At 54.9% G+C, this 26246-nt stretch overlaps 1 protein-coding gene across 1 annotated transcript in view; it reads right to left on the reverse strand.

Annotated features, from left to right (window-relative positions):
* Positions 1-18764, reverse strand: part of MEF2D (myocyte enhancer factor 2D) — an 83799-nt gene extending 65035 nt beyond the window's left edge. The window contains exon 1 of the mRNA XM_066610425.1: positions 18512-18764. The gene's annotated coding sequence lies outside the window, so the exon portion shown is untranslated. The remainder of the gene's footprint in view (positions 1-18511) is intronic.
* Positions 18765-26246: the final 7482 nt, after the last annotated feature.

The following is a 26246-nucleotide window of genomic DNA, read 5'->3' on the forward strand; positions in this document are numbered from 1 at the left end:
AAAATAAATCTTCTTATATACACTGTGCACCTACTTGACTCCTCAGGAGCAACACTGGTCAGCACAGACCCCTGCAGCCCAAATGCGGAATGCCTCCATGTAGGGACAGCCCCTTGGACCCCCACCACGTGGGCGTCTTATTGCAGGAACGGTAAGGTCCAAGGAGGAAGTCAGGAGAAGAGGAGAGGGAAGGGATGGAGCCCTGGACTTCCCCCTCCTCCACACTCTCTTCTCCAAACCCTCTTCCTTGCTGAATCCAGGAAGTGGGAAAGAAGCTCTTGGTGGAGGAGGTGGCTGGAACATCCCACCAGACAAGGGGGTGGCATGTGGTGTGCTGCCTCAGACACCCAGAGATCTGGGGCCAGCCCTGAGCTGAATCCCAGAGAAGGACAACGCACAGGGCAAGAACAGAGAGACCCATATCGGGAGCGTTCCGCTGGATCAGACCTAAAGGCCCCTTAGTCGAGCTTCCTGCATCTCACACCAGATGCCTCCTGTGGCAAGGAGTTCCACAGATTAACGGTGCACAAGCCAAAACATGTATGGCAAGCACTGACCACTGGAACACATGCTGTTGAACAGGTACCTACAGACACACTTGAGGAAGGCTTTGGAGCCTTTAGATTTATACTTGGTGCGGGGTGAAGGGGGAAAACCTTCTCAAGGGGAGCAACCCCTCTGCATGAGGCCTCCACAACTCTCAGGCAGGAGACCCACAACATAGCCACTATGAGCGCTGCAATCATCCTTGGGTCCTTCCAACGCAACCCTGACTGCAGGTGCCACGTTCACAAGAGCAACAAGGTGTGGACACCAATCCTCTCCCTCCAGAAAAGGCCACCTAACAGAGACGCAGACAGGATTTCCTCCTAGCAGTCTTGAAAGCTGCAAGGCTCGTTTGTCCCACAGCAAGCAGGCTGCACAGAAAACCTTCTCCCTTTCAAAGAAAGCTTCGTTGCAAAGATCTGGCACTGCCCTCCACCAGTTCCCCAAATCTGAGCAGCCCAGTTTGCATATTATGCAAACCCTGTTTGCTGATTATGCAAATCACAGAACCCCCGATTGCTGCTTTTGCGTCTCAGCAACCAGAGCACAGAGTTAGGGACAGGAGAAGAGGAAGCCCAAACTTCCTTCTTGCGCAACAGAAATGCTTGCCAGGGTGGGGCGTAGCAGGCCATGGGGGGGGTCTGGCTCCCACCATCTCCCCTTACTTCAGCAGACCTCCATTGATGGTGGGAATTTGCAGTCCCAGGTAGTCAGCAACAGAAGAGGATGTTTGTGTGTTGGCAACCTTCAGTCTCGAGAGACTGGTATCGCGCTCTGAAAGGTGGTTCTGGAACAGCGTCTAGTGTGGCTGAAAAGGCCGATTTGGGAGTGACAATCCCTTCCACACCGGGAGCAAGTGCAGTCTGTCCCTGGTCTGTCTCCCTGGCTATGGGCCTTCCTTCTTTGCCTCTTAGCCTCAGACTGTTGGCCAAGTGTCTCTTCAAACTGGGAAAGGCCATGCTGCACAGCCTGCCTCCAACTGGGCAGCTCAGAGGCCAGGGTTTCCCACCCGTTGAGGTCCACTCCTAAGGCCTTCAGATCCCTCTTGCAGATGTCCTTGTATCGCAGCTGTGGTCTACCTGTAGGGCGCTTTCCTTGCACGAGTTCTCCATAGAGGAGATCCTTTGGGATCCGGCCATCATCCATTCTCACGAGAGGATGTTTAGCACAGCGATTTTCAGCCTTTTCCATCTCACTGACAAGGCGCTAAAATGGTCATCAGTTTTTTGACAACTGATGGCATGCCATGCTGCTGGGGAGGGGCTATCATTCCCCGACGGCCCCACTAATAAATGACCCTCCCCCCTAAAAAAATCCCACGGCACACCCACTGACCATTCGCGGAACACCAATGTGTTGGCTGAAAATCACCAATATAGCGCGCTCCTTGTGGACTGCCACTTGTGGATGGCAGGCAACCTTAGGCCCAGGAGGTCACAGGTTGTCCTAGCCTGCAACAAAAGTATCTTCCCCTTCCCTGGCAGCCCTGCAAAAAACAACATTTCCCCCCATGCCTGGAATGGCCGGTCCAAGAAGCATCACTGGCCAAGCAGGAACCATAAAGGCGCAAATGATACAACCCCGTCGTCCACCTGTTCAAAAACTGCCCACTCTGGAATCCTCTTTCCCAACAAATAATCACCAAAACCTGTTTATGTCTTTGCCTGTCGCCCTGCAGCCCCCATTTTAACTGTCCGAAGCATCAGGCCAGACAGAGAGGCAGACCCAGCCAGCCACGCTCAAGTTGCTATTTTTGCATTTTTAAAATATATACGTGAGTGTGCATATAAAGCCAGAGACTCATCGCTTCTCTCGCAGCCTATAAACGCAGGTTTTCTGCTTCGTGTGCCCTAAATTTGGGAAGGAGCAATTAAAAAAAAAAAACACAGAGAGACTCTTTGGGCAACAGGAGGAAAGACTTGGTTGCCACAACCACCCCCACCTAGGTCTCAAGCTAGGATTCTCACGTCCAGCTTGGAGAGCTAATGGGTGACCTTGCAAAAGTCGTCCATCCACTCCCATTCCCTCCCTCCCACCCCCAAAATAAAAAGCTAAGAACCTTGAACAAATTTGGCTCAGCATGTCTAAAAGTCACTATGGCTGTTACAGGAACAGTCTTTGGGAAAGCGACTGCGTGACCAACTGAGAAATGCCAAGGGTGCTCTCCTGGTTCCCGAGGAAGGGAAAGCGGGCAACAGGCAAGGCAAGGCTCTTGCCCAGGAAAGAGCTAGAAAAAATACCCAGAGCAAGAAAAACTAGCCTGATAAAAACTGGAACTATAAGCCAGGATTTCCAAAGCCAGGACTGGACTGGAGCAAATGGTGGGCCATGGTGAGATCCAGGAAGCTGAGCTAGATGGCTCTTTGGCCTGATCCAGCAGGACTCTTCTGAGGTTCTGATATAAAGGGAAGTAGCGCCCTGGCAGATTACAATGTGATGTATTTAAAAATGGCGGGCGCTGCTTAGGCGAGGCATTTTCCTTCCGCCCCCTTGCTCTCATGCAGGGAATGCCCCCAGGAGGGCATCTACTGCACCAGGAGCCCGTCGGCTGCGTCAACTCAGAGCCAGGCAGGGCTGCTCAATTTGCAGAACGATCGTTTTCCGCCCTGCGCAAACGCCTGCAGATTCGACAGACCACTTGAGAGCGACTCAGGGCTGCTTAACTGGGCCAGAGCCCTCGTTACAAAAGGGGGTCTTCAAAACCAACAGTTCCCACATCACCCAGGGTGGAAATCTACCGCAGAGGTCAGACTGACCAGCTCTTTCCTGGAGGGAAAAATAAAACCGCTAAAAATAAACACTGCGATAGAAATAATCGCAAAATGTTTCCCTCCCATTTTATTTCCCCAGGGGCCAAACAGAAACACTGCGGGCAGCGCTGGAGGGGACGGACAAGGTAGCGGCTCTCAGGGTGTGGACGAAAAACACGCACACTCAGGAGCGTTCACTGGGGGGAACTGGCCACAGGACAACCCCAAACGTGTGGGGTCTGTGCCTGCTAATGCAGAGTTGGCCTAGGAGGTGCACGGCCCTCTCTTCCACCTCCATCTACCCACTGACCTCCAGGACCCTGCTGACCACCAAGTCACAAGCTCTGCATTTGGTTCAAGCTCTGACTGGTCTTGGCATTGGGAAAGCACCACACGCCTGCAGCTCCCGGCTCCAGAGGTTGCCCTTCTACCCAGTGGCACTCCAGCCAACCCCCCTACCATGCCCCAAGGGAGAGAGAGAGAGAGAGAGAGAGAGAGAGAGGAAGGAAGGAAGGAAGGAAGGAAGGAAGGAAGGAGTGGAAAAGAGGAGAGTGGCAGGTTCTTCTCTTCCGCACTTCCTCTTCCAGTCCAGCAAGCAGGTGGAAGGTGCAAGAGGATGCACTAGCAAATATGAATGGGTACCAACCCATTCCCTGAGGCAACTGCCTCACTTGGCCTCACAAGGGAACCTGCCAAGCTGCAAGCATTGCCACTGGTTCGGTGGACTTCAAGCCGTCAGATCTCTGAGTGGGGGGGGTGTGTAGATGCACACCTCCCACCTCCAGAGCATGAAAGCAAATGCATGCGCATGACCAGCAAAACACCTTGCAGTGGTACAGCTTGTGGCTGCTCACCCCGAAGAGGCAAAGATCTCGTCTGGAACAAAACCAACGTGCGCCTTTCACCAGAGGCAGAGGCCCTTCCTCCCTTCCCCACCACCAGCCACGTCCCTGCGTTCACCTGCGCAGTGGTGGAGGCCGGGATGCAGTGCTGAGAGCCCTTAAACAGGCAGCAATCTGTCAGGTTAAGGAGGCAGCCGCTCCCTGGCTGGGCCGCCCAAACGCCCCCCGACTGCCTGAAGTCCCAGTCGGAGAGTTGGAGAAGCCCGCAGCTCCTTCCCCCCAGGGTGCCAGCAGGCAAGGATTTGTTCCTTAATAAGGGGGGGAAACGTTCTCGCTGGGCAGGGCCACGTTACTTTTCACGGCCTCTTCGCAGAGCAAAATGTCATCAGAACCTCCGCTCTCCGCTCTCTCCACCCCATGCGCCATTTTATACATCTCCATCATGCCCCCCCCCAGGCACGCGTGTCCCAGCCGTCCATCCTCCTCCTCAGCTCGCTGGCCTGGTGGCATCAGGGAAACAGAGCTGGCTCATCGCCCCGCCGCCCCCCACTTCTTTCCTTTGGAAAGAGAGTTGCCATGGGAACAGTCAGGATGCTGCAGAATCCGCACCAGAGATCCGAGCGCAAAAGGAGGGCGGGAGGGAAAAGACAGGCTGGGGGGCAGAGAAGTTAAGGACAGGTCGGGTGGGAGGGAAGGAGCAGCCATCAGATCATTCGCCTTCCAATTGCCCAGGACTCCGAAGGGCTGTGAGGCAGGAGACCGAGGCTCGCGTTGAAAGGAAAGGGAGGCCTCTCGCCTTGGAGGCCAGTCCAGCCCCCTTTGACTCCCCGAGCTCCAGTGAGGCTTCCTCGGGAACCCAACTGCCAGCTTGGCAAGGCCACCAGAGGGACGACCCGGGCCAAGGGCACCGCTGCTCCTGCCCTGCCTCAGTTTGCAATTGCTCCAGGTGCCCCGTCACGCCAGTGCACTGACCTTCTTTCCGAAATTGCTCCAAGGCCCGTGACTAAAAGCCTTACGTAAGCTCGCCAGCGGAGAGGCAGGCGCGCCAACTATTATTTATGAGGCATCCTTCTGGGAGTCTTTGCAAGCTCTGAAAGAAGCCAAGGTCTGGGCAGGGGAGCCACGCCACCCGGGGAGCGAGGAGGAGGGCAGAGCGCTCTCTGTCTCCCCAGGGGCCAAGCATTGCTGGGTGTGCTCTGGCTCCAAAGGCAGAGTGAACTCACACACTCACTGGCTCTTGTGAACAGCTGCCCCACACAAAATAAATACACAGTGTATCTATTCGGAGAGCGCGAAGCACCCACTCAGAGGAAGGGTTCCTTGCTCCAGCACTGCATCTTTCACCCTCACCCAGAGGAGCTGCCCCCGTGTGTCTGCTCGAGTCCCCGTCCCAAACGGGAAGGTGCTGGAGCCAGAGGAGCGCCTTGTCCATGCGCAGGCTTCCTGACCAGAGCAGGCCATTCTGCTGCGTCTTCAGAAACAGCCCGCATCTAGGACCAGGAGGCTGCACGGCTTGTCACCGCGAGCGACTTCTGCTCCATCCGTCCATTCAACCCCTTTTCAAGGGCTGAATCCAAGGCAGCCAGGCCTTCAGGCGCCATCACTACGTCTTGTGGCAAGGGGTTCCACAGACTAACCACAAGCTGGGTCAAGCAGGATTCCGTTCTGTCCATTCTGACTCTCCCAACACTCAATTTTATTGGCTGTCCCCCCCATTTCTGGTGTTGTGCAAGGCAGAAAAGAACATTCCTTTATCCACCCTCCCCCCCATGAAGATTACCCACTGGGTTCCACCTGTGGCCAGTGACTCAGCAACACCCGTTCCCAAAGTGTTTGGCCTCCTTCCCCCTGCCATTCCTCTCCGCTTGCTTCTACCAACTGCCGGCTGTGCCACAATGTGGGGGAGGCTCCATTTGTCTGCTAAGAAGCCAGGAGATGCATTTAAACACCAAAAGGACCCCAAATAAAAGAAAACAGACTGCTGGGGATTGAGCTGTGTCAGTCTGAAGATCCACCACAACGCACAACACACCAGCGAAGGCTTTGGGAAAGGAATGACGCGTTTGGGTTCCAAGAAGGTCACGGACCTCTGAGATGATGCAGAACTTGGGAAGCAGCCTCTTCAAAAACTCCACCACCCCCCAGTTTTGGGCAGCCTGGGAACTCGCAGCGAGAGACGCAGCCTTCACGTCAAGGAGCTGCTGGCCTCCTCGCCATTTCCAAGAAGCTCAGTCTGCCAGCCAGGCACACCGATTATGGAGACGATACGCAGGACGACACGAGACGAGTTCCTTATGGAGGCAGGCCGAAGAATCCCCCAAAGGGCACAGAACTGCAGTGCTGTAAGAAGCAAAGCCAGCTCTGAAGCAGAGAGCAAATTCAGGCGCTCCAGAAAACAGACTGCTGGGCTTTGGAACCGAGTCACCCGGACCCGTCTCCCACCTACTGCCCTTCAGAGGTCCACAGCCCGCCTGCAAGGCCAACCAAGGCAGTCCTCTCAGTGTCTACCTCCGTCCGCCAGCTCACCACCATGGCTTCTCCATTTCCCCCTCCCTGGATCAGAAAAGGAAGAAGGGAACGAAGGCCAAAGAGGAAGTGCGGAGGACAGAACTGCACAGGTACTACAGCCCAGCAATTTTCAACGGGTGTGCTGTGGCATGCTGAAGACCCACAGGGGTGCCACGGGAGTTTGGAGCCAAGAGGTTTTAGAATGGGGGGCCACTTTAAAAGGTGCCTCTTTGCCTGGTGAGCAGCAGGTAAATCACCACTCTGAAGACCCAAGACTTAGAAATCACGAGACTCGGAGGGAATCACGAGATTTTGAGCACACTTGGCCTCTGGCCTCCACCCACACGTGGCCCTTCCGCTACTACGCAGACCAACAGTCCACCTCGGTTCTCCGAAAACTCACAAACACAGCGCACAAACGTGGCAAAAATCCTTGGGAAAATCAGAACGCGCCGTCTCTCTCGATCTCAGCCTCCAGTGCCAGGAAGGGGCTGTGTGGCTCTTTTTGGTCCAAATTTAGTAATCTCACAAATCTGGCCATCATTTCTGAGGGGAGACGGTGCCAAGACGCAGCCGGCAAAAGAACTGTTTGCGTGACGGTCGCCTGGACAAACGTGCACCTCGTTAGAAGGTTCCAGTCTAGCGTGACGGCTTGCGCTCGGGTTATTCCTGTTCTCCCAGGGGGCGAAGGGGGGAACGAATTGAGAGCATGGGGTGGATCACCTGCCTCTTAGAACTCTCCCTACCCCTTGCAAAAGGAAATCCAATTTCCTGCCTTGTGAAACCAGGGGTAACTGGTAAAGGCCAACCAAGGCCCAGGGGTTTTCTGGGAAACTGGAAGGTGGAGTTTCATTGTGCAGCTGGAGGCCAGACCAGGAGGCACAGAGAAGAAAGACAAGCACAGGGGCCTCAATTTGTCATGTCGTACAGCCCAAGTGCCACGTAGAACTTGCACATGTCTTACACACCCAAGCACAGAACCTGGGTATATCCAGAGTCTATGCGCCTGGACAGATGCTTCCGAGGCTGCCAGTGGCGTTGTCCGTGCATGTTCAAACAGATCACCGCAACAATGAGGACTAGGAACTTGCTTTAAAGGAAAACGAAGTTCTTCGGAAGCTGAAGCCCATCTCCGAGGTGATTAACGTCTCCAAAACTCCACGCTCAAAGCTAAGGGAGGGTTTTCCGCTCTCGCCCTCACTCCTTCTAAGCAGGGTTGCCAACCCTCCAGGATTCCTGATGCCCCCAGGCTAATCAGCTCCAGCAGAGGCCTGAGAGCTCTCCCGGAGGTCCCAATGACGCCTCCCCAAGATAAAGACATGACATCACCTTGGGGAAAAAAGATATATCCCGGAATAGCTTTGGCCAAAGCCGACAAGCCTCCCCTTGAGTCCAGATTTAGATATGGGAAGTTTTCACGTGGTACACCGGAAACGACCCTGGTCCAAGTTAGCTCCTTGGCACGTTCCCTGCACGGAGGCCTCCAGCGGGAGGGAGGGGCGTCGGGACCCTGAAAGGGGCCGCAACCTGAACTCAAAGCCACGTTCTTGCGGCCCCTGGTGGGCCACTGGGAGATACAGGAAGCTGGACCAATAGGGCCCTTTGGCCTGATCCAGCGGGGCTCTTCTGATGCTCTCATCCAGCCTCCTGCTGCGTGCAGGCGGGCTCAGCGCCCTCACAGGTGGCCACTCAGCCAGGCTGAGGAGGACCTTCTGCATGCACAGCAGCAGGGAGGCTCTGCCAGTAAGCTACAGCCTGCCACCTCCCCCCCCCCCACAGCAAAGTCCACCAGCAGGGCCCACAGGGGGTTATCTTCTGGGCCCCACTCGGGTTACCAGGCAGGCTGCAGTCCCTCCCGCAGCTTCCACACAGGTCAGCGCAACAGCCGAAAGGCCAAAGAACTCAGGTTTCCCCGGAAGCAGCTTCCTCTCAGCTGCCCCACCACCTGGTTCCCGGCATCCTCCCCGATTTCTGGAGGGGAGGGAAAGAGAAGAATCCCATTCTGAGTAACACTCGTGCCCTGCAGAGTTTCCTTCACCAATCTCTTGGGGGGGGCAGTCTTGACCATGCCACACACACACACCCCCGGCGCTTCCAGACTGCAGGGCCCCAAACACCGTCGCCTTTACTTGTAAGGGAGGTGCCCCAGCCCAGGAACTATTTTGGCCACTCACTTCTGCACTCAGTTGCTCTGCAAACACTTTGTGTACATGGATACATATTCTCTCTCTCTCTCACACACACACACACACACACACACACACACACACACACACACACACACCCTAAGGTAGGCATCAATGAAGGCACCTGTACCATAACCGGACATTTTGCCTGAAAACTCACACGCTTCTGTAGGGCCCAAACTCGAAGCTTGTGCTGGCTCCTCTCTGGCTTCCGCATGCCCGGAAGGCCGTGCCCCAGCAGCGCTTCTTACAGTTTATTAAAAAATACAGAACGAATGATTAGGGGATGCGCTTTAACGAGACACAGCCGAACCATCCCTCGAGACTGCCGAAAAGGGCCAGTCATCAGTCACTGATGCGTCGCTAATAGGCACCTAATGGGGCAGACGCTTGGACCCCAAACCAGCCGGATGACTCCCCTTCTCTGCGACAGTCACAGGGTGCAGGCGCGCAATAAAATCCTGACCGGGAGGCTTTTATCGCTCCCAGAGCGTCCTCCATCGTAGGGCTTTGTCTCCTCCATCAGCAGTCAGGAGCAAAATCGGGGTCAGGGGCAAACCTATGATTGGAAACTGGGGTTGACCTGGAAAACCACCAATATTCAATCGGCCACAAAGCCTATTAACAGCTTGGAGACTTCAGCCACTGTTAGCTTAGGCCTTGGTCATCTCCTGACTGGACTACCGCAGTGCATGTTAAGTGGGGCTGCCCATGGAAGCGTTTTGAGCCTGCCACGTGGTTCGAAGTGCCAAAACCAGATTGAGGAAGGGGCTTCACAGCTGGATCTCTCTCTTTCTGCTTTCCGTTAATAGCCTTGAGATGAGCCCCTGAGAGATGGGAAGTAAACTGAAAAAAGAGCAAATAAAATAAAATTTAAAAGCCCAGGATACTCCAGCCCTAGCACACACCATTCCTCCCTAGGCTGGCCTCAGTTCTTCATCCATAAAATGGGCACACTGCCCATGGACTACCTTGCAAGAGTTTGCTAGAAAGCTAAACGTCAGCCTTGTGTGTCATTTCAAATGCTGGAAGCGCCAGGCAAGGACAAAAGCCCTTCATTTGGGCAGTTAAGTCCTTACCGCTTTGAGTGGCAATGGCCACAGCCTGAGAAACCCGCCTCCTGTCTTGCTGTGCCTCCCTGCCTGCCCCAGCTTCCAAAGCAATAGAGGGTTCTTATCCTTTCAGCTTAAAGGCACATTAGGGGAAAAAGCACAGAAGTGCCTTCTGAGATCTTATCAGAAGTTCAGCATGTGAAAAGGCAGGCTGGGGAAGGCAGGCACCCCTGGGTCGGTTCGTGTATGTATACATGCCTGTGCGCAAGAGGTGCAATGCATTTCCCTGAACCCTGAAGAGCCAGTGTGCAGCAGGGTCAGGAAAGACTAGAGAAAGGCCTGTAATTAACCTGTGGAACTCCGCGTCACAAGATGCGGCAACAGTCACAGACCGGGGTGGCTTTTTTGGAACACGATAAGGGGGATTCGTGAGAACTGGAAGCCAGAGACGAGGCTGTTGAATTTAAACCATCGTTCTTCAACCTGTGGGTTACGACCCCAATGGGATCAACAAAGCCTCATGGGGGGGGGGGTCATGGTCACCTTTCCAAGCCTGTGCACTAGAGGGCTCAGGCCCAATCCAGTCATGACCCTGCCTTATCAAAACAGGAGTTCTTGATCTCCTCCTTCTTGCTGTCCTGCCCCAAAACCCTCAGGGCCGGCCCTGTTACGGCTGCCACCTCACAGGTTTGTTAAGACACAAGAGGTGGGTGAGAAGATGGGGTGGGCAGGAGCAAGGGGTGGGAAGATTGGGTCCTGGGAGGGGCAGGATAAGCAGAGGTTCCCCAGTCTCACACTTATTAATTGATTTATTGCTGTCATGGCACAAGAAGACTGATTTAAACCATCAGTATATCCGTTCATCATACCTGCATGCGTTCACCCCATTTTTCCCTGATCCTGGTTGCCCCTTTGGGGCTGCAGCAACAGTAGAAGCCCCTGGCCAAGAGCACAATTCTAGACTTACACCCCTGGTTCCCTGGCCCACAACCTCCAGCCCTCCATCACCACCACTGTCTCCCCATCTCCTCCCTGTCAAGGGCTGCCTCTGCCCTGCTTTCCCTAAGGGGGTGCCAATCTTCAACCTCAGGTCTCCACCAGCTATTGCCTCCCCAAGCCCCTGAGGTGGACAGCCAATAACCGGGGAGAGCTGACGGGCAAGAGAACCAGCCACCTTCCTGGCGTCCAGGAAGCTGTTGGCTGTCCACCACCAGAAACGGGAAGCTGGGCTACAGAGACCTTTGCTCTGATCCAGCAGAGTCTCTTCTCACAAAGAGCGGAAACCCCAGCCACGCACCCACACGATGGGGGCTGATTTCAAGCCTGCTTTTCTTTCCAGCGGCATTTGGTGGGCCGCTGTGAGATACAGGAAGCTGGACTAGATGGGCCTATGGCCTGATCCAGTGGGGTGTTCTTATGTTCTTAAACTACAATTCCCAGGAAGCCTTGCAGCTCTCTTGTTATCTGGGGTGCTCTTTGGGGCATTTGGTGGGCCGCTGTGAGATGCAGGAAGCTGGACTAGATGGGCCTATGGCCTGATCCAGTGGGACTGTTCTTATGTTCTTAACTACAATTCCCAGGAGGCCTTGAAGGTCTCTTGTTATCTGGTGTGCTCCTTGGGGCATTTGGTGGTCCGCTGTGAGATACAGGAAGCTGGACTAGATGGGCCTATGGCCTGATCCAGTGGGGCTGTCCTTATGTTCCCATCCAACTGGTTTTCATGCACTGATTGCCTCTTTGGGTTCTCTGTTCTAAAGAGTTTTGCGCTCAGCTGCTGATACGGGCTTCGTAAGAGCCCTGCTGGATCAGGCCAAATGCCCATCCAGTCCTAGATCTCACAGTGGCCCACCAGATGCCCACACAAGAACCCTACATCCTGCTGCCACTCCCTTGTACCTAGCATTTTGCAGTAGCCTACTCAGGGGGTTGCATGTACCCATCACGGCTTGCAACCTGTGGTGGACCCGCCTTCTAGAAATCTGTCCAATCTCCTTTCTAGAAACATCTAGGCCAGACGCCATCACTACATCCTGTGGCAAGGCGTCCCACAGGCTAATTACACGCTGGGTTAAAAAAAATATTTTTGTCTGCTCCTGACTCTCCCAACTTTGGTGCCTATCCCCTGGTTCTGGGATTGTTCCAAAGGGAAAAGAGCATCCCTGTATTCCCTGCATAACTGTAGCCCATCTCATGCTCCCCCGACCCTGTGCCATTTTCCTAGATGGAGAAAAGGAAGTATTGAGGTGGCTGCTACTGTCGTTTTCACTTTCTGCCTTTTGCAGCAGTCAACCAGGCTGCCTCGAGACAGGCTATTCTTGTGGCCAATTCCACCCAAATTGCTAGCAGACTCCCGGCACTGGCCAACGACTTGGTACGCCCAGCAGGGAGGCTCTGGGTTTGGACTCCCACTCGGCCGTGACGCTCCCTGGCTGGGCTCAGGCTAGTCACTAGCTCAGCTCTGACCTGGCACAAACCAGCGGTTTGCCCACACCCTAGTTTGGAAGCTGGACAGTAGCTGGCCACAGGCCAACCGTCAGAATTAAGCTGAAATAGGCAAGAAAGAGGGTCCTCTCGGTGGTGGCTCCTCAGTCGTGGAAACCCTGCAATGGACTTTTCCTGCATCAACCTGACCAGTCCCCTTTTGAAGGCATCTAAGCCTTCAGGTGCCATCACCACATCCTGTGGCAAGGAGTTTCACACTAATCCACACTCTGGGGAAAGAAATATTTTCTTTTGTACATTTTAACTCTCCCAACACTCAATTTCAGTGGCTGTTTCCTGGTTCTGCCCCTGCATCATTTTGTACATCTCAATTATGCCTCCCCCCCCCCGGACACCTTCTTTCCAGACCTCCTTTTCCTTTCCTCGGACTGGAGGTGCTCCGGTCCTCTCAACATTTGGGGCACTCTCTTCTAGTGCAGGACAGGCTCCCAAGTGCCATTTTACCAAAGCACCCTCAATGGGCCTGATGCCATGACTAATCCACGAGGCGAAATGCAGCAACACCAAACAAACGCTGGTGGTAAACAAGAATGTCACGGAACAGAGAGGAAGAGACTCCCAGCACTGGCGACAGGACAGAGATCAGCTCCGGAGCAGACGATCAGAGGCTCAAGACATGCACAAACCCAAAGAGCATCAACTCTGCCATCGCCTGTTTTACAACAAGATTCTTTGATGCTGCCAACAGAGGGGCGAGGAAGGAAGCAGGAACAGGAAACAGCATCAAGACAGGCTCACCAAGGCACAGACACCGCTACAAGCAGACAGTTCAGCGGGGGAAGGAAAGAAGGCTGGGGAGAGGCAAAAAACACACCACAGCTCCTCACATCAGTGGGAAGACCCAAGGACCAGCGGCCTGCGGCAAGACCGCCAGACTCCGGGGACCCCAAACTGGCCTCTGATTTAGTCCATGGCTCCCTGAGCCTTCCCCAAAATTTCTTGCCTAATCAGGGGGTCTCCAAACTATGGCCTGGAAGCCACAGCCAGACTGCCACAAGATTTCACCCAGCCTGCAGCAACTTAAAAATAATTTTTTCCTCCACCACACAGACAGTTAGTTAACACATGCAGTTCTGCCCCTCGCACTCCTCTCCACACAGCCAGGGTGGCGTCTGTCTGGCTAACCCTCCTTTTCTGCCACCAAGGCCAACCAAGGCCTGAAGACCCTCAAACCACAATTATTCAACGCTCACCTCACCCCTGCCAATAAAACGAACTGGGTTTCCATACGTTTTGACCTTTCAACACCATAAAATGACTACAGTTTCTGCACATGCGTAAACAAATCATAACAAACCAGGCTTCTGCAACCGACTGGGCTGAGAAAGTGCCTCCACCCTATCTAAAGGTGATTTTTTTTCAGCCTGTGAAAATGTGTAAAATAAACTATATGACCTTCAAACTTTTCAGTTTGAAAAGGACCCTGCCCTAATCAAACTGAGGCCATCTTCGTTTTTGATGGGTTGACACAAGGCTGGCCTTAGGAGTAGCAGGGCCCAACTGGAAATGTTTTTGTGGGGCCCGGGTTCACAGCTGAGGTCTGCAGAATCTCAGAGAAACATAAATACAGTTTATGATAGACTTTCTAAGTCTAGGACAGAATGGAAAGCAGCCAAAGCATGTACTTAAGTGCTTGCAACTTCATGGACCAAAAGGATCTGAGCGCCTTTTAATATAAAGCTTCATTCATGGAAGACTGCAAGTAAACAAAAATGCGTAGATTACCTCTAAGCAACTTGTGTTAGCAACTCTGAAATAGTAGAAATATCAATTCTTGCAAAATGTAAGTGAACAACATTGCAAGGAGGCAAGGATCTTTTTTTTAAATGTGTAAACATCACAAAACTTTAATAAATGGCAATGTGTTGTTGTGTGCATTTGACAAGGCTAGTGTGGTTACACTAGTGCAGGGGAGCCCTTAGGCACAGGGCTCAGTTGGGAGCAATTAAAGCCGGCCCTGAAGGCAATTAAAGCCACTCACTGTATCCTCCTAACTGGAGTTATCACAGAGTCAGGCTTCATCCAGGCAATGGTGGAGTCCTGAGTTGGGGGAATGGACTGTACCATTTCAGCTTGTGGGGGGGGGGGAGAGAGAAATGTGATGTCTTAATACTCCCTTATGGCCGGAACGCAGAAACCTCGGACATCAGAGAGAAGTCCAGGTCAGTGCAAAAGTTTTCTATACATAGGAAGGATTTGTTTGTCTATGCATTGATTGAAAATATTTCCACCCCGCTTTTCCATAAGCTCAAAGCTGCTGTACAGCAGAACAAAACAATTTTAGATAAATAAAAGCAACGCATAAAAACACCAAGAAATAAAACTAGCTGCCAACGATATTAAGGAGGGAATAAAGGACTATATTAACAGCAAAATAAGATCACAAAAGCAACATTAAATGATAAAACCTATAAGTAACAATAAAGGAAAGGGGGTACCAAGGGCCTTTCTCAAATGCCTAATGAAATAAGAGCATTTTTAGACCTCGCCAGAATCCAGGGAGAAGGAGCTGCCCTTGGGTCTTCCTGTGCCACAACCTGCACTTTGTCATCACCACCTCTTTAGATGGTGGTGGTATACTATACTAACCAGGGTCCTACCAGACAATTGTAGGGGATGGGCAGGATTAAGTGGGGAAAGGCAGCCCTTAAGAGATCCCAGCCTCTTAAATGGCCTTTCTCCACTTACGTTCTACTCTACCACATCAGGCCATTGTCCGGGAAGACCAGGCCTTCCTCCCTCCAGTATCAAAATTGTTAGACATGGACACAGCCAAAGGCAGCCCAACCAGGAAAGCAGCCATTTTCAACCAGCGGGCCGCGAAAGGTCCACAGGTGTGCCACAGGAGTTTGAAGCACAGCAACTGAAAAAAATTGTTGAAAAAACTCTTCTGGGTCCCGTGGCTCTGTTTTTAGGGCAACTGTCTGTAGCCATGAACTGGCTGCACCTCTTCTTCAGCCAACTCCTTAGAGATTGTTCCTTACAGCCAGCCAAGGAAGAGGAACACGGTTACTATAGACCCAGTTTTTAAAATGACCCTCTGCTGGACCCATCTAGCTTTATGGGACTTGAAGAAGGTGCTCTAGAAAGAAATATTTCTATTTAGTTATTTATTCACTAGTAGTCCTTTAATTTTTTTGCAAAACACCTCAATCCATTTCTCATAATGAGGTAGCCCCCATGAATAGCGTCAAGGCTTGAGGGGCTGAGTGATGTGATCAGCCTTCACTTGCCCCCACTACCTATCACTGACAGTCTTGGGGGGGAGGGGGAAGCACACCAGAAAAAATATGCTCAAACATTGATCTCCCCGTATTTGTACATGCCTACAGACTGCAGGAGCTCAGCTCTTTGCAGGGCAGTTAACAGCCATCTGATGTTGGAACAGCCTCAGGGCTTGAGGCAACCAGGTGCGCAATCCCAACCCACGTTCCAGCACTGACAAAAGGGCAATGCAGCTCCAAAGTAAGGGAACAAACACTGCCTGGCTTTGAGGAGGCCTCTGTGAGTGCCCCCCAACGGCAGGCTGCAGCACATGCCCCATTGGCACAGCTATGCCAAGGCTGGAAAGCGGGTTGGAATTTGGGCCTTGTTATCTGATCTTTTCAACACCTTTATTTTCGCGGGAGGCTCTGTGAAACCCACCAAGTGGGTCCTGACCCACTGTTTGAGAGACACTGCCCCGGAAAGAGCTGCAAAACCCAGAAGTGCCTCCCAGAAGTCGGAAGTGACATCACAAGAGGCAAAGACCACAGAGAAGCCCACAGAGGTCAGTGTTGCGCGACAACAAAAATACTGAAAATTGCCGCAGGAGAGGCAAAGCTGAAAGTGGGGCATTTGCACGTCTCAAAACAGGGGGCCAAAAAGGTGCCCCACAAGGGTGTGTGCACTTTCCTCGCACAGGCCTCTGCAAACACAACTAGGACAACAGTGCAGGTGTGTGCTGTGTGCACAATACAAAGCCAAGGGGAACGAGAGGCAGCCCAGTGCGAATGTGTGCAAGGCGTTGCCAACCGGTCAAGGAGTGCCCAAGGGTGACCCCCAAATCAAATCCACATTGGAAACGGTTTGAGAAGAGAAACAAGCAGTCCCGAGACCCAGGGAGGGGGCCTTTGTGTGCGCACACCAGCATGTGACTGAGAGTGCAGATGGAAAGGGGAAAACACATCACCACCGCAAGGGAAACAGAGTGTGAGCGCGTGGGGAGGGGGAAGGCTCGTTTCCACCACTCTGCTCCCAGGGCCACCTAGGCTAGTGGGCCCCTTTGCAGAATCCCACCACAGCAATTCTCTTCCAGCCTGACAGCAAAGCATCCTCTTCTTCCCTCTCTGACCCACAGTCATGCTGACAGCCACTGTTACCCAGCTGCACTTCTGCAACACTCGCCCCCCCATGGCATGAACAAGAGGGCACCAGCACAGTCGCTGCTGACAGCTCTTCGTACTGCCCTCTTCCAACAACCCACAACGCCCGGCTCCCCGCCTTCAATTCCCACGACCCCCTTTTTCATTTTCCAATCAGGAGCAAAGGCACCAGCCACCACAAGAGAGCGAGGCAGGAGGGGGGAGCCCCACAGATAAACAGCGCCTGTGCGCCAGTCGCACCCCCTCCCCCCACCCCTGACCCCAGCCCCAGCCAGTTACCAAAACCACCACCGTAAGCTCAACGCACATTTCCCTAACTGGTTTTAAAAGGCCCACAACAGATCACTGCTTGTCAGTCCCCCTCCTGAGCATTGTCAGAGCCATCCACACAGCTCTGTGCCACCGGCAAATGTGGCACTAAGACAGCAGCGACGTCCACAAGTTCCTGACCACGGAACACGCAGCATGGTGCATTTTTATCCCACTTTTATCCCCATACAGCTTACAGAAGACCGTAAAAACAGAAGATACAGACATCCCATGGATGCAGACGACTGAGGAGGAAGCACCCCCCACACAAACAAACAAGGTCTTGCGAAACTTGCACAGAGCAGCTGCGAACGGCGTGGGAACCAACAGGCTACACAGGGAAGAGTTCCAGGTGCCACACAAGAAGCTGGCACAAGCGCACGGCCCAGAGACCCCAGTCCCAGGAGAGATCCAGGAAACCTCACGCAGCCGGTTGCTCCCCGTGTCGCTTCTGGAACCAACACACCACACAGTGTTTACCATCGAACACATCGGGGTCTGTAACCAACACAAAATTTTCCACGCTTGTGTCCAAAGAGTTGAGACTCTCCGTGCACCATGGAGGTCACTCCTGCAGCAATCGTGCAAAGGGAGGCCACTCTTAAGAGCGGATTGGGACCAAAGCAGGCCTGCCTAGTCCACGGATCTTACTGGCAAGGGGAGGCAGCCTTGTCTGTCACGCTCTCACATTCACACTCAAAGCTCAAATTTCCATCCTCCAAGGAATCTGGGGTGGTGTGCAGGGTTCCTCCGCTCACAACAGCCCTGCGAGGTAGGTGAGGCTGAGCGAGAGGGACCGGTCCAAGGTCACCCAGAGAGCTTTGTGGCCGGGCAGGAATCTGAACCTGGGTCTTCCAGGTACGGGTCCAACTCCAGAACCAGGACACTGCTGTGGCTGTCCAGCAGCTGGTTCTTTGGGCTGTGGCTGTCCAGCGGCACTGGTCAACGCTGGCCAGTGGGGTCGCAAGAGCCGAAGGGACCCACAGGTCTCAGTGCTGCACCTGCCCTCTTCGGACCCCATCTCAGAGCAGTGGCGCGGAGGGGTGTGCAGCAACCGGAGCGTCTGCTCTGGGCGGGGGGGGGCCTGCGGGACCCTCCGTGGCAGCACAGGCTCCAGAGGCCCCTCCTGGGCCCCTCCTCACAAAGTGCCGGCCAGCACCACCCGGGTCTCCTGCGGGCAGAGCTCGCAGTGCGGCGCTGGGCAGCCTGCACCCCGAGACCGGCCTCTTCCCCCAGCCCAGGCCCCCTCCCTCCAGGCCCGCCACGCACTTTCCGCAGCTGCTGCCCGCAGGGACCCCAAACAGCCTGGCCGCCCGGCCAGCGCCCCTCCCCCGCCCCGCAGGAAACGGGGGGGAATGTCGAAGAGGACGAGGGCGGGGAGGGGCCTCGCTCACCCCCCCCCCGCGAGGACGAGCTCCGGGCGCTCCCCGGGAGGAGAGGCGCGGCACTCACCTCGCTGCTGGGCCCGCCAGGCCAGGCGGAGCGGAGCGGCGCTGCGGGAGGCTGCGAAGCCCCCTTCGGGGCCCCCGCCGGGAAAGGGCCTCGCGAGCCGGAGGGGAGACCCCCGAGCCCTGCTGCTGCTGCTGCTGCCGGGGGGGGGCTCCTGGGCCGCCCTGCCCCTCCTCCTCCTCCTCCTCCCGCGCGGGGCAGCAGAGCCGGAGCGGGGCTGAGCGCAGCTACTACGTTGCACTGCCGGCCCGGCGCTACAACGTTGCCAGCGCGCAGCGGGCTGCTGGGGGGGCGGGCGGGCAGGCAGGCAGCGCCCGGGCCAATCGCAGGCCGGCTCCTCCCCCCGCACCAGCCCGGATCCCTCCGCCGCCCCGGCCCGCCTCCCCTCCCCTCCCCTGGCACAGGCGGCGCTCTCTACGCGCAAGGCCGGGCCAGGGTGCGACGGGATCGCACTTTGCGCCAGAACAAAGTGCCTCGGCCTCCTGACGTCACGCTCGGCCTCGTGACGTCACTGCCAGCCCTCGCAGGCACCAGCTCTGGCCCTCCTTAGAAACAAGTCTGGTGCTTCAGGGAGCACACGCCTGGCATGGAAAACCAGGAGGCTGCGCACGCCCATCGTGGTGTTTCGCTCCATAAAACTCTTCCGTTTTCAAGGCATCCAAATCTAATCAGGTGCCGCCGCCACATCCTGGCGCAAGGAGTTCCAAAGATTAATTGCTCACTGGGTGGAGACAGGTTTTCTTCTGCTTCTCTTTTTCTTTCTCGCAGGCTTGGTCTTCCCAGTCTGTGAAATGGGGCTAATGACACTGTTAATAACAATTCACTTTACACTGTTGTCGTAGTCGTCAATAGCGCAGGTTGCATCAAGATAACAGCAGCTCCTTTCTAACTGGGCAAAGGGGCACCTTTTAGAGTGGCATCCTCTTCTGTTTAGTGGAGAGAAAGAGAGCAACTGTCCCTCTTCATCCCAGCGCAGGGTCTGTTCCAGCAGCAGCTGCTGCTGTCTCTTCTCCATCCTTTTCAGATTGTAAGTCCTTTGGGGACAGGGAACCATTTCTTGATTCGTTTTGCGAGGTCAACCACTTTTTGTGTACCCCCCTTACTGAAAAGCCGCACGTAAATATTCCTCTTAACTGATGCAGCTGTTCTTCAGTGCTGCTGGACCAGGCCCCAGGGGCTCAACTCAACCAGCATCCCGTTTCACACAGAGGTCAACGTTCCAGGCTCTCGGAATCAATAAGAGATTGAGCTCAATTGCTCCGTCACAGGCAGGTGGGGAGGGAGGCAGGCAGGCAGACCGACCCCTGGACGTTGGCCAGCCTGGAGGTTTGCAGTGGGAGGGAAGCGGTTTCTATGATTCAGAGTATTTTTATGCTGCTTTTCAACCAAAAGAAGTGTCTAAGCCAGTGTTTCTCAAACTGTGGGTCGGGACCCACTAGGTGGGTTGCGAGCCAATTTCAGGTGGGCCCCCATTCATTTCAATATTTTATTTTTAATATATTAGACTTGATTCTACCATGGTATGTTGTAGTATACCATGGTATACCATTTGGGGAAATGTTACAGACCTGTACTTTGAACAAGCTATTATTTATACTCTTTTAACAATGATAGGAAATGGGACTTACTCCTGGGTAAGTGTGGGTAGGATTGTAGCCTAGGATTGTTAAAAAAATTTCCTGTTTGAGGATGTCACTTCCGGTCATGACATCACTTCAGGTGGGTCCTGGCAGATTCTCATTCTAAAAAGTGGGTCCCTGTGCCAAATGTGTGAGAACCACTGATCTAAGCTGCAACGGAAAATGGACAAAGGGGAGTAGCATTGCAAGACTCCACTGAACCCCAGACTAGAAGTAGAGTCCCACTCAGTGAGAATGAGGCCTTATCCACTGGTCCAGTCTTCAGCGGTACCATTCAGGGGCAGGGGGACACCTCTACCACTCTCACCCCACTTCACCTGGGCTTGCCAGCTTTCTCACAGGGCCCTGCTTTCGTGCCATCTGCAAATATTCACAGGTGATAACATTTATCACCCAGTTTGGAAAAACTTCAGCTGCTGTTTTTGGCACACCCAAAGCACCAGAGCAGAACTGTTTTTAAATTTTTCTGATGCCTCAGCAACCCTCACCCCAGACCCAGGGATCAGGAGCAGCCAGGCTGGGTCTGGGGCAGCCCCCTAGTTCTACATGCTGGTGGACTATTGTGGCACCAGGAAACGCCTCATCTCAGTTGGTCATCCTAAGAACACCAGACAAACCCTGCTGGATCAGGCCAAAGATCCACACAGGACGCAGTTCATACCCCATTGGCACATCTGCACTGGCACTAGAAAATTGGATAGGATTGGGCCCTCAGTCTTCACTCAGGTCCAGAGGTGATTGACAGTTAAAAACATAAGACCAGCCCCTCAGGATCAGGGCAAAGGCCCACCTAGTCCAGCTTCCTGTATGACCCACCAGATGCATCAGAGAGCACACGAATTACTGGTCACTGCCTGAACCCTCTCTGAACCCCCTGCCCCACTGCATTCTGGGGGGGACTGTAGTTCCTAAGGCACCTGAGAGCTGCCAGGGTTACTGCCTTCACAAACCACAGTCTCCAGAAGGCACTGGGGGAAGAGAAGTGCATTGGAAGGGGCTTGAAAGAGCAGTCCTTCTCCGCCTCTCTCCTGGCTCCTTCCCTGGGCTTGCCCCCAGCCCCAGGGCAGCCCTCAGGCGGCCTAGCAGAGCCCTCTCAGTGTTGCCACTTGCCAGGGTTGTGAAGGTTCAGCTGGAGACCCCGAGATGGTGCCCAAGATGGTGGGGTAAGCCTGGGAGCCGACACGGGGGTGTCCAGCGATTCTCCAGGGCCGATCCCACCGCCTGTTTGATGCGACACCGGATAACGGATAAGTCTCCACGGATAACAGAGTCACAGATAATAGCAGGTAGGTGGCAGTTCTGCCCCTGTCTGTAGTTTTGTCCAGGCCTGGGCCCTGGGGATTTCACCCCCCCCCCTTCAGGCCTGGCCACTCCCTTGCATCTGGCATTCAGAGAATGCCCCTTTCTAGAACCAGGAGGTTGCATGTGCCTGCTGCGGCTTGTCACCTGAGGTGGCCTTTTTCCTCCCGAAATCTGTGCCCTTTTAAAGGTATCTAGACCAGGTGCCACCCCCCACAGACACATCCTGTGGCCAGGAGTTCCACAGACTAATCACAGTCTGGGTGAAGAAATGTTTTCTTTTGTCTGTTCCAACTCTCCCAACACTCCATTTTGGTGGCTGCTCCCTGGTCTGGTGTGATTTGGCGAGAGGCACCAAGCCTTTGCCCAAACCTCTTTGGGACCAGAAGTGTGTCCCAAAGTGGGACAGCTGAGTGCAAAGACAGCAGCAGGAGCCAGGCAAAAAAAGGCAGTCGCCTGCCATGCTCCATGCTGGGGTGCCTGGAAGCCACAGAGACCCACAGGCCCCACCCAAAGGTGCCCTCACACCCACGGTTGCCGCATTTACAACCTGCGTTCACCAGGGACTGGCACAGCTGCTTTCCCCACTGGGGTCTGCTTTTGGGGGTCTCAGTCCCCGCCAGGCCCACCTGCTCTGTCTTGCCAAATGCGCAGGACCACACACTGCGGCGGGCGCCCCATGGCAGCTGGGGCAGAGACCGGGCACAGTCCCCATTTGCTTCTGGCCTTCTGCCTGGGCAGCCGGGCAGCGGCCTCTGCTCCCGCGCCTGCTCCGGCCCGCAGCTCGCCCAGGGCAGAGGAGCCCTGGCAGGCGGAGCAGTTGGCGCTCACGCGCCTGCCAGGCGGCCCAGCCGGGGCTTCTTGGCGGAGGGAGACGCGGGCGGCGCGCGCCCCGAGGAGCCTGCAAAGCCGGCGGCGCTGCGGGCGGGGCGGCCCTCGGCACCCCCCTGCAGCCCCCCGCTCATTGACGTCTGCAGTGCGTCACCGTCTCCTGCGCGACCAGACGGCACGTGGGCAGGCAGGCAGGCAGGGCAGGGCGGGGGCGCTGCGCCTCGGTTCGCGAGGGGCGCCGGAGGGCGAGCGCAGCGGAGGCGCGGAGCGTCCCCTTGCGAGTGCGGGGCTGCTCCCCCTCGCCTCGCCTACCTCGCAGGGCTGTTGTGAGGACACAGGAAGAGGGGGGCCTGCGCCCCACCCGTGGGAGGAGGGGAGCGCCCGGGCGGCATCAGTGCGGACAGCGCTGCCCCTGCTGGGGTGGCGCCAGTGATGCCCAGGGGCATGTCCTGCACGTTGTGTCCCCCGGACTGTGGCTGGCCAGGCGTGTCCCCGCAGGAGGTTCCTGGCCCGCAGCAGGAGCCCGGAGCCGCAGTCCCTGGGCAGTGGTCTGGGGCCAGGAGCGGCCCCCCCAGAACCTTCTTTGCAGGGGGAGCCCCAAGTTCACAGCGAGGCCTGCAGACTCTGGAGACATACACAGTGCATGCCACGGGGCGACACACACTGCGCTGCCGTCAGAGTGAGACCTGTTCTGGGGTATACTTGAGTCCAAAAGTGGCATCGCTGGTTTGGCCTGATGGGCTCCACTTTTGGGGGGTGCTGCAGAGCCCACCTTCTGCACTGATTCCTTCTGAGAAAGCTGGTGACCTGGTTCTTCAGGAGGCTTGAATCAGCATAGAAGGTGGGCTTTGCTGAGCCGATCCAGGGCCGTCTTTGGATTCAGCACCCCAAAAATATCCTAAATTCATTCCAACGTCCTTGACAACTGAAAAAAGGTTTTGTTTTGTTTTGTTTTTTAGGCCCGTGTTATATGGAGGTGTTTGAAAACGGTATTGTTTACCAGGGAGACAGACCAGGGACAAACTGCACTTGCTCCCGGCGTGGAAGGGATTGTCACTCCCGAATCGGCCTTTTCAGCCACGCTAGACGCTGTTCCAGAACCACCTTTCAGAGCGCGATCCCAGAGTCTTTCGAGACTGAAGGTTGCCAACAACTCAGAAGTAAGCCCATTGTGTTCAGTATGACTTAGGCTGTAAACCTGTCTTACTGGAAACAAACATCTCTCGTTATAGACTTTCTCTCTCTGCGGTAGAATGGAAAATGATCAAAACGTGTGCTTGAAAAGTGCAGGTGAGTAAACCTGTTTTTAGGGGCTGTGGAAGGATTTAGTAGAAAAGATTTATTTTATTTGTGTAGGGGGAAAAAATTCAAAACGTTCATCGTGACGTGTTGGACAAGACTAGATGACCCTGGTGCAGGGAAGCCTTAGGCGTGGGGCCCAGTTGGGAGCAGTCGGTCTTACTGGCTTGCAGCTGGCCCGGCCCAGAGGCCAGCCTCTCCCAGAGCTGGTGCCCCTTTCCACTCTCCCTGGCCTTCTCTGCTTTCGTTCCCACAGTTCCTGTCCCTGGTGTATATCCTGACGGGTTGCCTGGTCCCGTCCCAGAGGGCTTGATCCCAGAAGGGACGCTGCTTATCAGTGGGACGGGGCCACCGGAAAAACGTCTCTCTCACAGAGTAAAAATGCACTGCATCCTACATCTCCAACCTTCCCTCCCCCCCACTCTCTGTCTCCATACTGCAGCCTGGCCTCAGCAAGTTTGCCTTTTTTGGTGAGTAACATGGTCTCTCCCGCCCTCTCTCTCTCTCTCTCTCTCTCTGCCTCCCCGCTTTTCTGAGACTGCCTTGGGGCAACTTCCAAGCTCTGGAAAAAATGGAAGCCCTTTGCTGTCCCACAAGAGGAACATCTCTTGTGCAATGGGATTGTTTTAAAGGAGCCATTCAAAGAGAAAGGATTAAGCCCCAGTGTTTGGCAAGAGAGCTGCAAAGTTTGGAGTTGCACAGCACACCTCCTCAGAGCCGTGTCTGCAGGGCCGCCTGTTTCATATTTCTCGGTCTCTGGGATCATCCTTCCATGAAGCCCTGGCATAATCCCTGATTAAACTAAACTTTCCTTCCCCGGGGGGGGGGGGGGGGGAGAGAGAGAGAGCCCTGTTTATCTTTTGCAATTGACAGATAGCAGTTGCAGTGTGTCTTGCGGCACCTTAAAGATGAGCCAATGGGCTGAAAGGAGAAGGTGCCACTAGACTCTTTCTCCCTGAAGTTAGATGCACCTAACCATTTGCCCTCCTCTCCTCCCACTGTGGCCTCCTATTGTGTCACTTTTTAGATTGTAATCTCCTTGGGGCAGGAACTCATCTGCACCAAATGGACGTTGGGTCTTATGAACATAAGAAGAGCCCTGCTGGATCCGGCCAAAGGCCCACCCAGTCCAGCTTCCTGTATCTCACAGCGGCCCACCAAATGCCCCAGGGAGCACACCAGAGAACAAGAGACCTGCAAGGCCTCCTGGGAATTGTAGTTAAGAACATAAGAACAGCCCCACTGGAGCAGGCCAGAGGCCCATCTAGTCCAGCTTCCTGTATCTCACAGCGGCCCACCAAATGCCCCAGGGAGCACACCAGAGAACAAGAGACCTGCAAGGCCTCCTGGGAATTGTAGTTAAGAACATAAGAACAGCCCCACTGGATCAGGCCAGAGGCCCATCTAGTCCAGCTTCCTGTATCTCACAGCGGCCCACCAAATGCCCCAGGGAGCACACCAGAGAACAAGAGACCTGCAAGGCATTCTGGGAATTGTAGTTAAGAACATAAGAACAGCCCCACTGGATCAGGCCAGAGGCCCATCTAGTCCAGCTTCCTGTATCTCACAGCGGCCCACCAAATGCCCCAGGGAGCACACCAGAGAACAAGAGACCTGCAAGGCCTCCTGGGAATTGTAGTTAAGAACCTAAGAACAGCCCCACTGGATCAGGCCAGAGGCCCATCTAGTCCAGCTTCCTGTATCTCACAGCGGCCCACCAAATGCCCCAGGGAGCACACCAGAGAACAAGAGACCTGCAAGGCCTCCTGGGAATTGTAGTTAAGAACATAAGAACAGCCCCACTGGATCAGGCCAGAGACCCATCTAGTCCAGCTTCCTGTATCTCACAGCGGTCCACCAGATGCATCAGTGAACACACAAACCTGTGTCCTGTTGCCACTCCCTTGCACCTGGCGGTCAGAAACAGCCTGCTTCTGGACCCATCATGGCTTGTCACCTGTGCTGGACTTTGTCAGTCTGTCTGATCGCCTTTTCAAGGCATCCAAGCCCTCAGGTGCCATCACAACATCCTGTGGCCAGGAGTTCTACAGACTAATGACACACTGGATCAAGAAACGTTTCCTTTTGTCTGTTGTGACTCTCCCAATGCTCAATTTTAGTAGGCAGGACGCTGGGGCCGTGCAGGGTGTAAGCTGCGTCTCTTGGGGCAGGGGCAGCTCTGTCCAAGCCCCCACCTCCCATCTCTGCTGGCCTTGCCCTCCAAGTGCACCCCCCTGGCCCTGGGAGCTCCGCCATCTGCTGCTCCTTTGCCAACGTCTGATTTTCCCATCCCGGTTCCCCTCCCAGCATGCCTTGTGCCAGTCTTAATGCCAGGGGCTGGCTGGCGGCCACACACTCGGCCCGATTAACATCTCGGTTACGTAACGGAGTGGCTAAGCCCCTTTGCCTGGTGTGTCTGGAGGGGAGACGGGGACAGGGGCTGTGGGGCTGTGTCATCTGGGTGCTGGGCAGCCCACGGGCCCCTCCCTCCAGCGGTGGCCTCTCCCAGGGCAAACTGTCTTGTGCAGCATCACCAGGAGTTGCTCTCATTTGGGGGGGGCTCTCATGGGGCTCCCTCCTTCGCATGTCAGGGGGCTTGCCTTCATGGCACTCCACTCTAAGGCTCCCAACTCATTTTTCCTGATTGCCTCCCCCACCCCCATAATTCT

The sequence above is a fragment of the Tiliqua scincoides genome, chromosome 15 (genome assembly GCF_035046505.1).
Source record: "Tiliqua scincoides isolate rTilSci1 chromosome 15, rTilSci1.hap2, whole genome shotgun sequence".
NCBI classification, from domain to species: Eukaryota; Metazoa; Chordata; class Lepidosauria; order Squamata; family Scincidae; genus Tiliqua; species Tiliqua scincoides.